Raw genomic sequence first — 13,333 nt, 5'->3', positions numbered from 1 at the left:
CACCAAGTTTTTCTGGGTGGTCAGACTGAAAGCTGGCTGCGAGAAGCAGCAGAGGGATGGTTACAGCAGGTGACAGGCTGTATCAATAAATGCAGTGTTCAGGGGGAGGGGGACAGCCCAAACTACCTATGCGATGATAAGCTATTGCCACTCAGGAAAAAGATCTTGGGGCCACAGTGGATAGTCCTCAGAAATGCCAGGTGAGGAATCAGCATGGGAGAAAAATGCAAAGGTATGCCAGGAATGAGTGGATAAAGAAGGGAAGACACAGAACAGCTGAAATACATAGGGAGGCCTCCCTTCATCAAGGTTTACTCATCCAGAAGAAACGGTTGCTAGTAGAGGGGGAAATAGCCCTAACACACCATGGAGTTTCTACCCAGTTTGCTTGACTTTTTATCAAACTGTTTGAAGGTGATCTATATTCCAAAATGTGACTGAAAGCTCAAGTTAAGGATTTGCTGAGATGGAAAGATGGCCCAAGGCCTTTGAAGGTTCTTCCTGTGCAGAGACAACAGGATTCCCATCTGCTGCTATTTTGGTTGCCAGCTCCTTGTATTCCCTGAAAGCTGAAAATAAAAATCCCTTTCCTGTGAATCCCTTTTTTGAATGAGGCAGGTTTGACAATTGCTTTTGTTGAAGAAATTCACAAGTTAGGTATAGGAGTGAAGAAATTCTCAGGTTAGGTATAGGAGGTATATCCGTTTCTTCCAGATGAGTAAACAGACTTCCAAATAGAAAACAAGCTGGAATGACATTTCAGGAATTTTGCCTGTATCTTTCTGCAGCTGGGCAGCAGAAGACGAGCTGGATGGAGGATGCTCTGGGCAGCCTGTGAAGACTGGGCAGATACCGCTATTCTAACAGCCAGTCACTGCCGCATTCCTCCTGGTGAAACTGTAAAGCTCTTCTCTTCACCTTCATGGTGAATTCATGGCAATTTTACCATATTTAAAAGAAACACAGAGTCTGCTTTGACTTAAGAATTCCTTGAAGAACCCACAGAGTAACAACTTTGGAATTGACAGTCTTTTTTCAGTCATTCAGCAATACCAGCTTGGAGAAAACACTGCAGCACACACTGGAAATGGCGTTAGAGAATTTCCTGTCTCAAACCCATAGAAAATTAACATGAAAATTGACATGAAGAAGAATATCTGGTGTGCCAGAAGCTTTACATCAGTGCTTTTAGGAGGAAAGCTTAGACAAAGACTCTTATCAGTAGAGAAGCAATAAAAGAGAAAAGCGAGAGGCTTTCATTAAATCTGAAGCTAACAAGTTTGATTTTTTCTCACTCCCAAAGTAGCAAATCAGTTCCTGGCAGTCAATATAGGGGAGAAATACAAAGAGGCAGAATCAAACTATTATTTTTGTAATATATTGTTACACTTTCATCCAGATGCAAGTAATTATTTGCCTTGTCTTACCTTTTTAAAGTAACTTACGAGCAATTGGATGTGGCAGTAGAACAACAGAAAGGAAATTCACAGTACTTCATAGTAGAACAAAGAGCTGAAAGAACCTTATAAAATTAGGACCCCAAATTGGTGGTAAGGGGGGGTAGCCAACAATCAGCATCCTGAGGGAGAATAGGGGCAGGTAGTGCATTTTCTCTGCCATTGCTGTGATAAAGTACACATGTGATTGCAGAGCTTTTCAGCAATGGAAGAAGTTTTTCCCCAAAGGAGTGTTGATGAGCAGTAAGACAAATATGTCTTAAGGACCAAGTAAATGCCACTTTGTGAGCATCTCATATGTGTCCAAGGGCACTGATGGGAAAAGACAAACCTCACAGATCTTCAGCATCAAAAAGAATAAGTTAGGATTAAGAAGTTCTTTGCCTAGGGTGAATTTCTGTAGATTTTTGCTTCCCAGTCTTGATTCATAATCCCCAACTTCTAGAGGAGGGCTGTCAAGAATTTTGAGAAGTTTTTGTGTCAAAAATGCCAGTTCATCTGAACTGATGCTTCTGCTAAGAGGGGTGATTTTTAAAAGGTTTACTGAAAGGAAACAATTTTTAAAATTTGGTTTATGTGGAAACATTTCAATTTGACATTTCCTGCATGAACTGTTGTTGTGCATCTGCTGTTCAAAGCAAATTTTGAAATCTGAAACATTTTGAAACTAAAAAATTTAAAAATAAAGGTGATAGAAATCAAAATGCGATGTTTCAAAATGAGGAAATTATGAACAGAATTGATTTGTTTATTGTTTGTATATAGAAGTTTCTGCTTTTCAGCTTAATTCAGGGCACCAGACCTTAAGAAAAGCTAAGGACCTCTTTATGGAAAAGGATAAAAAAAAGCTAAGGACCGCTTTATGGAATAGGGTATGTAGAGTCAAGACAACTAGCTATGCTTGAGGTCATGTTTTACAGCTGTTTCCTGGAGGGGAAAGCAGGAATCTCTTTAGAAGTTACTGATGTTATTCTGACTGGGAGACGGCATCTCAGGCACACTGCCATTAGTGTCTAAGTCTGCTTTTTCCACAACAGTCAGGTGCTGGGCAAGACAGATCATGCATTTCTTCCCACAGGTTGTAACATGACAAAAATGGTTTTTGCTCCTTCTATATTGTTATTACAGGGAAGGTTAAAAAAAACCCAAACCAGAACATGCACACACAACAGTAAAACTGTAATATAATAATGTAGTAATATAGTAAAAAAATAAATCAGAACACCCTCCAAAACTAGAGGTATGTTGTTTTGTGTAGCAAGCAGACCACCCGCTAGCAAGCAAGCAGAAAAGAGGATACATGTATGAATGCAAAAAGTTGTCAGCGTGGGTTTTAGTCACCATAGCAGTGAGACTGCCTGTGCCAATAGCCTGGGCACAGGCGAAATCCTGGACTGTCTACCTACAAAATCAGTGCTACAGCCTGAAACTGTACTTTTTGCCTTTATACAGACACAGCTTGTGAAATTCTGAAGCTCAGCTTGCAAGCAGCATTACAAGTAAAGGCTGGGGAGCTTAGGTTGTGCGTTTATATTATCTGTTTCTTCTTCCTCCAAAATGAACCTTATTTCTGCCTGGACATGCACTCCTGAGGTTTTTTTTCCTTTAACTGTTTAATAGAAATTAGATTAAGAAAGTAACAGTCAGAAAAAAAAATGTTGTTTTCATTTTGGTGTTATTTGAAAGCGACTTCAATTCTACAGCTCTCCCTACATGCATGGGAAATCCATGGTTTTAAAAACATATTGAAAAGCCATAGGCAATGTCTGAGTTTGCAATGAGCTGTGAAGATGAAGGAAGAGCACAAACATCCTGCAAAGGACATTCAATTACTTATTTTTGTTCTGCAGTTCATACACAAACAGAGCCAACAGGAGCAGTGAAGAGATTTCGGTAGAAAAGCAAGGCTGCAGCACAGTTTGGCTGGAAAGGCAAAGCAAAACCCTTCAAATGAACATTAGGCACTCATTTGCAATAGCTGAAAGATACATCTTCTGCGGGTGAAAGCTGGAAGTTAGGCTTCAGACAAATACCAAAACAGGGCAGGAATAGCTGGATGGTACGAGATGTTATGAAATAATACACAGGGAACAGTAAACCAGAAGAAAAAAACAAAAACAATGAAACTGTTAGCAGGAGTCAGAGACTGCGTGGCTGTCTCTAGCACATCTCCCTTTCTTTGTGCAAATGGGGTTGGTACCCCAGATCCGTGTGTGTGTTGGACAAATGTGCTCCAGACATAAAACTGCTAAGCCAGGCGCAGCTCTTCTTCGGAGACCGGGGGTGTCCATCCCTTCCAGGACATACAAACCTTGCTAAAATATTTGTGGTTCTGCAGAACAGAAAAAAATAACCCGAAACGCTCAGGCTGCCAGAGGGAAGGGGACATCGGAGAAAGCTGTAAGGTCCTTCCCAAGGGGATGGCCACGTTTTGTGTTTTCCAGTACATAACAGCTAAATATTCATTCACATCGTGTTAGTAGTGCCTTGATAATGAATAACCTGTACCATTCTTGGGTTTTATGGTATTGTTCCCTTAAAAGTCCCAATGTTTTATTTCCATCATATCTGCATTTGGACAGAAATAGGGATCTTGTGACTACAGTGAAGGAGAGTCACAGTAGCTGTGGTATCTTTTTGGTTTTGGCAAGGATTTCTTCCATCCTACTGTAGAAGTCAAGCAGCCTGTCTGAGTCTCAGCTTTTCCGTCCGTGCAATGGCAAAACTGCCCTTGCCGGCAGAGCAGAGTGGCAGAAGCGTCCCTCCGGTGATGGTTGCAGAAGGACAAGAAACAGGAAAGTGCTTCTTGATCACCTGCGGCGGTGCATTTCTTTTCCCCTCTCGAGGCTGATTTACGAATTCGGCAAGGCTCATTAGGCCTTCGCATAAGTGTAATGAGTCGGGCAGTGAAGTGACCCTTGGCTGTGCCAAGAACTCTTACGCAGCTAGGACAGGGAGATACGCTCTGCGTCTCAAGGACTCCTGCTGCCCGGCGGAGGCGGGGGGACGGGAGTAGAGATAGCCAGTTCTCATAACAACCTGCAGCCTGTTCTTTCTCATAACAACCTTGAGACACGACAATCCTCCCCTGACAATCTTGGAGCACCCCGTATCTATGTTTTGAGTTATTCTCCAACCGTCGCGGAATTTTCCAGCGCAGCTGGGATTCTAGCAGTTCGTTAATGATGAAAGCCAATCATCTCCTGAACCTATCAACAGCAGTACTGAGTGAGGCCCTTTGAGCTCTCCCGGACCGCAGCGGGCTGTGACCAGCATCTCCCTCTGCGTGGGACGCCTCTCAGAGCTCACAAACTGGACGGTTTGCAAAAATCGGAGCTCTGTCGCCGAAAGCCAACACGACCCGGGCTGATTCTCTCCACTTCTTGAGGCTCGACCCTTCGCCCACTGAGACAAATGCCGAAGCATTCAACGTGAATATTTTCACTGACCTTGAGGGGAATTTTTAACAGGTATACCTCTTCTCCTCTCTCTTTGCTCTCTTCTATTCTCTTTTACTCTCTTTTATATATTTCTCTTAGGGCCTTTATGCATGTGTGTGGGTGTACTAACCTGAATAATCTATAGTAAGTAAGTTATAGTAAGTATATTATAAGTTAGTATGTTATAGCAAGTATATTATAAGATATAAGTTAATACTTTCAAATTTTTACTTAAAGTACTGTTGTGATTTTTATTCAACTGTGAATGAATTTTAGGCCACTGTTGTACTCATAATCCCTTTAGATATAAACCGTTGACCAAGTCTGGGACTAGGAGTCGATCCAGCCGCACCTAGACTCCGACAGGAGTTTAGAAAGCAAGGGGGTCTTCTCTGAACCTCGTGACTCAACGGGAGGGTCTTCCTTACCCTGTGCCATATTTCCTTTTACCCTATTACATTTCGGTCCCTGTATACATAAGTTTAGTTTGATTCTGATTTAATTTTCCTGTGTGCATTTTATCTGTGTACTAAGTAATAGAGTGAACCTTGTCGACAAATTCTGTGAAGTCACACTTTTACACAAATTTCTGTTACATCATTTTTCTGTTGCTAATACAGTTCGAGGTGATTCTTGAAGCAATCTGAACCCCTCTCTCTCATTTTTTTAATTCTCGCCCGCGACATCACCATACAAGTAGACAAGTGAATTCTTCTGATACTTTTCATATTTGGGAACGTATCATCTTTCAGTGATTCTGTAAAAAGTCATCACTTAATTCAATTGTTTAGTTTTGCAGGGCAGAACTGTTGTGATTTATTCCAAAGGCCTCATTTCCAGAGAGAGAGAGAGACACTGCGTAATTGTATTAGCTGGTATTTGTATTAGCCAAAATGCAGGTTCAGATCAGCTTACCCCTTGAGCATAATGAACCATGAATGACTATAAATAATCACATGCTATCAGCAGCTGTCCACATCATCTTAGCAGCCGTCAGGGGGTACAGCTAGAAATCTGTGGCCGTCCAAAAAAGCAAAATGGAGTCTGAAGTAGCATAAAAAATCATCACCAAATAATTCAAAGAACAGGTTCATACCAGCCTTAAAAAGTGAACAGCATCACTGTAGTGAGCGTATGTTTATATTTAGAAGTTCCATTTTCTGTGCACTTCTGCCCTCTCAAGCCTTTGAATGGAATCTGATAGCCATGATTTAATTTCTGGTGCTTTAAACAAATGTGCTACAAAAATGCCACCTTCTCCTAATGCAGCTCTGCCTAAGCAACACCGACATACTCCTGACAGCTTTAACTCTTGTGATCCACCGATATGGAAGATTATGCATTAAGCAAATTTGCAAAGACCTGCCAGAAATGAAAAGCGATTTGAAGTGGAATAGGTGTAATGAGTGTTGTCATCTGCTATGTACATATCTGGATTTTATCTGAATGCAGTTTTCTTCCACTCCTCGCACACATTCATCCTACTTAGTTCAAAGTGTTAATTTGTCATCCTCTGCCATCTGGAGTAAATGCACACATAGGATGTAGGCGCACACCATAGTCATCCTGAACTGAGACACAGGCTTCTGAGTGATTGTGAATGAGAGCTCTGGTTTGTGGAGCCAGAAGACTGCAGAGCAGGACTTTCAGGATATCGTACCTGGCTTAACTCAGGAGGGCTTGCTCTGGCAAAGGGTCAGTACCTGTTTTCATTAGGTGAAACTCAGAGTCTGTCTTTCCACAGGGAAGCAAAAGTAGCATCTGCCAGAAGACAGCTTGGAAGTTCCTGATTGTCTCTTTCAAGCTAAGGTAGAAATTCCTGCTCCATATGTCAGAGTTTTCCGCATTTCCAGAAGGTCCGCCTCTGACCTGGTGGCACAAAACGTACACTGAGGCGACTCACCTTTGGGTAGGGTACACCTTGCACGTTCCACTTCAGCAGCTTGCGTACGGGTGGGCAGATCCTCCCCAGACACAGCCCAGCCTGGTCCCACCGCCCCTGCTACGTGCGGCAGCCGGGACAGCAAAGCGGCATCGGCTGGCTGCCGGCGGGCTCGTAACCCGAGGGGAGGGTGTCACCCCCACGCAACGCAGCACCCCGTGCTTAGAATCGCGTGAACGGTTACTCTGGCACTTTGGCAGCAAACTCCGGAGGGATGGGAAGGCCGGGGCTGAAGAGCAGAAGGAGAGATGTGTGCGATGTTTTTGGTGAGGGCTGGGACCTTGAGGGTGCGGGACTTGCTTTGGGCTCTCACCTAACAGCCAGCAGCTGAGATTTAGTAGAAGACTAGCCAGATCTCTCCACAGTTTCCCTGCCGTCAGGCTGCTCTGAAGTTAGCAAGCTGTTTTCCGTGGCATTTCTGCGTGACCAAGGGTAGCTGCAGCCGCGTAGCCCAGATGTCCACCTTGTTTTAGTATCAGCAAAGCCTCTTTTAATGCCTGTCCTGGGACACTATTCTCCCAGACAAACCTGTCAATGTAAATGCACATACTTTATCAAGGTGAATTTCATCAGCATCTGTTTCAGGAAGGAAGGAGATGCTTTAGAGCAACTAGGAACTGTACGGCTGGCCGCTTCCTTTTTATTTCTTGAAGCATTTTCAAAACAGCTGTTAAATATTCCTCTCCCATTTCATCATCTCATCTCAGGACATGCGATAGATATATTCCAGAGTTCCTGAGGGGACAGAGATCATTATAAAGAGATTGTAAAAGAAAAAAAATCATAGGAAAGAGAAAGAAAACCAGATGTTTTGCATGCTAGTGAGGCAGATCTGTGGGAAGAGATAATTTTATTAGCCCGACGTGAGTAAGCTGGGAAAAAACAGGACAACTTTCAGATGTGAGCAATCATCAGAGACAGCAGTGTGTCAGTGACATTTTAAAAGATATATTTGCTTCCCAAGAAAATTTGTGGCTCAAATACAGTCACCTCAGGCAGCTTTTTGACTGCAACTATGCTCAAAAGGCAGAAGCAATTTTAACATACTATGAGCTAGCCCCTAGAGAGACCTTTTCGGCACAGCTTTCTCTTGGGTTGATGAATTCACTAAATATTTTCAGATACTGCTTACATTCCTGATAGCCTCCTTCTCTCTTCCGCTCATCTTTTTGTTATTTTGTTAGAACAGCTTTTTGTTTTACAGGATAAATTGTTCGTGTTAATGTGTAAGTTGCAGGGCGTGTGGTCTATCTTTGACCCAAGCAAGCTTTCCTACTCTTTCTTGGCAGTTCCCATGGCAGCATCTGTTAGCTCTCCCTTAGTCTAACATCTTTCTGATTTACCTCCACTTGCCTCTTCTATTATCTCCTCTTGCCACCAATTTCCTCTTTCCTAGCATCTGACAAGTTGACTAGCACCTTCATATAGCAACTATCACAGCTCCCCCAGCATCTTTCAGCCCTTGCTGACAGCTGAATAATATGGTATCTATCTGTCCTGTTTCAGAACTGTCGTTCCCACATAATAATTTTCAGAGAATAATTTCTCTGATGCCCTTTGTTTCTTTTTCCTGTGTCTCCCAATTCTACATAGTCAGTTTACGGTTTCTCCAATATTTACTCCCCAGCAATTCATTCTGACTTTGTAAGCAGAAGCAAGAAGCTGAATAAGTTCCACCTGGAACGCTGAGCTGTGTATTTTGGGGAGGAGGAGGTGTTCAAGTCTCACGATAGAAAATTATTATCTTCTCTCACTGACAGGTAATACTTAGGGTCCAGTTTCTGCAGTGCAAACATTTGCATGGCCTGAAAGTAATTTATGTAAACATTTGACAAACATTGCTTGGAATTTACTATGGCTGAAAATATTCATGTCAGTAAAACTAATTCAGTGAAATGCTTGCAAAAAGCCACATTTTTATCTCTCTAGAAAGAATGGGAACTTCATAATACTTTTTTTTTTCTTGAAGTCTCATTTTCTGCAAGAATCTCAGCTTTTGCTCAAAATAAAAGTCCATTTTTTGGAAGGTATTTTTGTCAGAAAAAAATATTGGAAATGTGATTTATATCCTAAAGTTTAAAAAAAAAGCCAACAAAACCCAAACCCAAAACCCCCCAACAGAATACAATAACAGGTATATATCTCTTTAAATCTCATCATTCTGTGAACCAGGCTTGTAGCAGCTTAGTCCAATAAGCTAGAATACTGAAGAAAATGTATTCAAACCAAAAGCATACTTTTAGTGATTCTTGGGCTATTTTTGCAACACTTGACAAACCTGTTCCCTTTTTAAAAGTCACGTATAATGCCTCTGGTGTTTAAAAATAGATAGACATAAAGCACAGCATTATTATATACTCAGTATGGTTCCCAAATGCATTCATGTGCTTCTGGTTCTTGCAGTTTTGGAAGAAGGGGTGTTTCCTTGCCTTTACTTGCTTTCTGCCTGCACTTCCCAGTGCCTGTAGTAGCCTTTGTGGAAGCTGTTTCTAGCCCACTGGAAAGCTGCTGACGTGTATAGAATTGTGCAGAGCTGAGAGTGTCCCTGAGAAGCCATGGTGAAGTAAAATCAGTAACCATTGCAGGAAATTAAAGATATGCCCATGCCCAAGCAACTCACTGCTTTCGTGTGCCAGTGGAGAGCATCTCTATCAGCTCTGTTGGGGTACCAGCTCCCCATCCACCCCTCTCCCCTGTGTGCAGGACACCCAGAGATCATCTATTCTGCCCCTCTGTTCAGGGCAGGGTCAGTGAAAGCAGGTTGCTCCAGGCTGTGTCCAGCTGGATTTTTAATATCTCCAAGGACAGAGGTTCCACAACCTCTCTGGGCATCCTGTGCCAGGGCTTGGTCAGCCTTGCAGTAAAAAAGTGTCTTGTTATGTTCAGTGGGATCTCCCGTGTTTCAGTTTGCGCCTGTTGCCTCTCGTCCTGTCACTGGGAACCACTGAGAAGGGTCTGACTCCATAACCTTTACTCCTCTATAAATATCACCAGCTATTTTTATATATATATATATATATATATATATATACACACACACACGCCACCACCACCATACATAAAGACTATCAGGTATTTTTATACACAGAGAAGATGCCACTGAGTCTTCTCCAGGCTGAACAGTCCCAGCTCTCTCAGGCTCTCTGTGTATATGTGCTTTAATGTGTGCTCGCTAACCATTTTATGTGCTCAGCTGCATCCCTGAAATATTCTGGTTTCTAGATGCTTGTTTATAGAATGTGGGTACTTCTGTGATTTATGAATGTACCTGTGTATGTTCCGTATGCTCAAATAATTTTATAATGCCATTACATTCTTACCTCTGCATCTGTAGCAGATACATACTAGTCAGCAAGAAGTAAACTACACTAGCAGGGTCTTCCCATATACCTGAAAAAGTCAGGAAAAACAACTCACCTTATATTTTGTGTATTTGATACAACATCAGTGGCAAAGCTGTAAAGCAAAAGTGAACCCTTACCCCTCCCCGTTCCCTGCAAGGGTTTCAGAGGGGAAGGAAAGCCTAAAAAAGGAGGGAAAACCCTATTGATATCTCATGGGAAAGAGGGGAGGTTGGAAGAAAAGACCGGTGAGCAGGCCTGAAATGTGTGAGTGTGGCTGATGCTGCTTCATTAGATCTGAGAAGTTTCTGTTAAGAGTCATCCCTTAAAGTAAAGCAAAGCTTTTAATGGCAGCAGAACCCAGGAGGTGGGGCTGCTCTGGAGGGCACGGCGACGGTTGCCCCACCAGAGGCCGGAAGAGGATAAAAAAGCTGTAGATAAACTTGGCTATCTTATGTTGTCCTTTATGTTGACCTCGCAAACGTTTTCTTTTTTTATCCTCAGCTAAAATAATGTTGTGAAGGCAATTGATTTATTTCTGAGAATGAGTTGGGAAGATGAACTCCCTGAGCATGAGGATGGTTAGGTGTCATTTTCTCACGGGGGATGAGAAGCGGAGGAAGGGAGCCAAATGATCCCATTTAAATACGGCCCTTCGTCCTCCCAGCCAAGCCCTGGCAGAAAGGCTAGGCGGGGAAAAGAGGCACCTTTAGATTGCCTATTTGCAGCTATTGACTTGGTTTAATTTTGGCAGGTTCCTTAGGTATTACAGGACAGAACCACTCCCTGCAGTCAGGGTTGTTCTGACAAAAATCATCGCAAAACCATTAATTGTACAATCCTGTCTAGCTGCTTCTTTGGGAGTGTTATTCCACTGCACTAAGAGCCCATGAACAAATATTTCCTCTCGCTTGTGTAACCTGGGTCAAGTCCCAAAATGAAAGGTGCTCCGTAAAGGGCGGAGAGCCTCAAAACTGGAGCGAGCTCCTTGCCAGGAACCTTTGCCTGCCCCAGTGGGATTAAACCTGGGCGAGGGAGAGTTTGGCACCCTGCCGTTCCTGGCTCGTGGCGTGCACACACGTGAACTGCCAGGAAGCCCCTTCTCCTCCTCTCCTTCCTCTTCTAACCTTCGGCATTCGGCTCCGAGGGGTCGATTTCGGGGACCTCGCTGACTTTTCACCAATGGAAAGGTCCCCAGGGGCTCTTCTGAGGAGCAGAAATGCAGAGGGAGGAGGCTTCTTGCTCCACCTAACCTCAGAGAAGCCCAAGAAATAGCCCCACGTGACTCGTCACTAGAAGATCTCCTTGGGAAACCCGGGTCCAGTTTTCACGTTTCCTACCACGTCTGTGAAAACGGGAGCACCCTTCAACCCGCCCCGGGCTCGGGTGAAGCCGTGCTCCCCACTAAAGGGGTAACGCCTGGGGCTGTTGAGGTGCTATCAAAGGTAGCAGCATCCTGCTTTACCATGCAGTGTGATCACACGCTGCCTCCGAGTTTCAGAACCCGTGTGGGTATTTGCAGAACAAAGAGGGTAGCTTATTTATTTGCAAATTTCTTTCATTTTCCCTCACCTGCTTTGACTAGCATTTGAGAGTGTTGGCATCTCGCATCCCCATAGCCGTCCTGCATAGACTATTTGTCCTCGAAGAGTGCTTCTGTCTGATCACATTTCCCAGATCTCTTTCTTTTCTAATCCAGAATCAGACTTGGACAGTAAATGATTTCTTCTACCTCATAAAAATCTTTTGATATTAAAAAGAAAGAAGTGGGGTTTTTTTAAGCTTTGGGAAATGGAGGTCTTTGAAAGTAAGGTTGAAAACAGAAAAACTAGCTAGAAGACAAATGTTGGGGAGAGGCAGCATGCAGGCTATGCACACAGCAAAAGTTCCACTGAAACTGGAAAACAGGGCTGTTCTCATGAAAAGTTTTCACTGTAACAAATATGACACTTTTATGATGACAAAATTATTAAGTAAAAAGTCCTAACCACATGTACCCCCAATTCCCTTCTTCTACAACTATGCGATACCTTTCTTTCATTTCTCCTGAGAATGCCTGTATATTTTTCATCTTGTTCTCCCTTTCTTATAAAGAAATGAAGCAGAATAATATTCATAATTCTGTAAAGAAAATTACTTTCAATCCTATTCCCTTGCATATTATTTTTGTAAAGGTTAGCCATAAATCGATCTCTCTTGCTGCATTTTTTCTTTGCAGTGAAGTGGTAAAATGTGGAGTGCTCTGTAGCTAGAAATGTAATTGTGTAGACATAAAAATCATATCCATAACTGTCTTATGGATACTTATCTCAAGATGTGTCTCTGTGTCCTTCAGAGCAATAACTGTAGCAACTGAGAATGGGACAGGGAGAGCTTAAATATTATGACTCATTTATTTCTAGCAGATGTAATATACTTCAGAGAAACCATAGTGGTCATAACATAAGGGACACTCTCATGTACTGGAGAAGCTTTAAAGCCATTAAAATAAAATACGAACCATTAAAGCTGTTCAGGTATTTTTCAACTTCTTATTTGAGGCACAGACACCGAAGATTGCAGTTGTGTTATTCTGTCTGATGTCTAGTAACAGTTTTAAAAAACTAAAAAGGCCATGCTGTCAGGCTGCCTCTTCCATAGGAATAAGGAAAATCAACCCAAGTTGAGCAAACATATTTTTGTGATGCTGTGATTTATAATATTCGTGCTAGGTAATTCAGGTAGGATGTTAAACGCTTTCTACATGTGAAACAGCAGCACATTCTTCCCTCTTGGAGCAAAAGGATTTGTGTTTGATGCCAAAAGATAAACAGCATAAGGTGCGGGGTAGAGTTGAAGTTTGGGAGCCCGGAGGTGTTTGCTAAAGGAGGACCAGCCTGCGCCTGGTGCAGAAGGAAAGGGCCAGACCGAGAGGGAAGGCGACGTTGAGGCAGAGCAGGTGGGGAAGGAGGAGTTGGCCAGCCAGCCTGGCACAGGCACTCCAGCTGCTGCACAGAGCTTGCAAAAAAGTGGTGGGTTTTTTTGAGGAAATGGATGTGATTTTTACAGGTGAGCTACAATGCAGATGGGGTCTTTTTTCCCACAGAATAATACGGTTTATAAATGACTTAAGAGCCGTAGATAAAAGGAACGTGAGATATGCAAAGTGCGCCA

Source organism: Buteo buteo, chromosome 8, assembly GCF_964188355.1.
Source record: "Buteo buteo chromosome 8, bButBut1.hap1.1, whole genome shotgun sequence".
Lineage (NCBI taxonomy): Eukaryota > Metazoa > Chordata > Aves > Accipitriformes > Accipitridae > Buteo > Buteo buteo.
Note: the sequence above shows the minus strand (reverse complement) of the source record.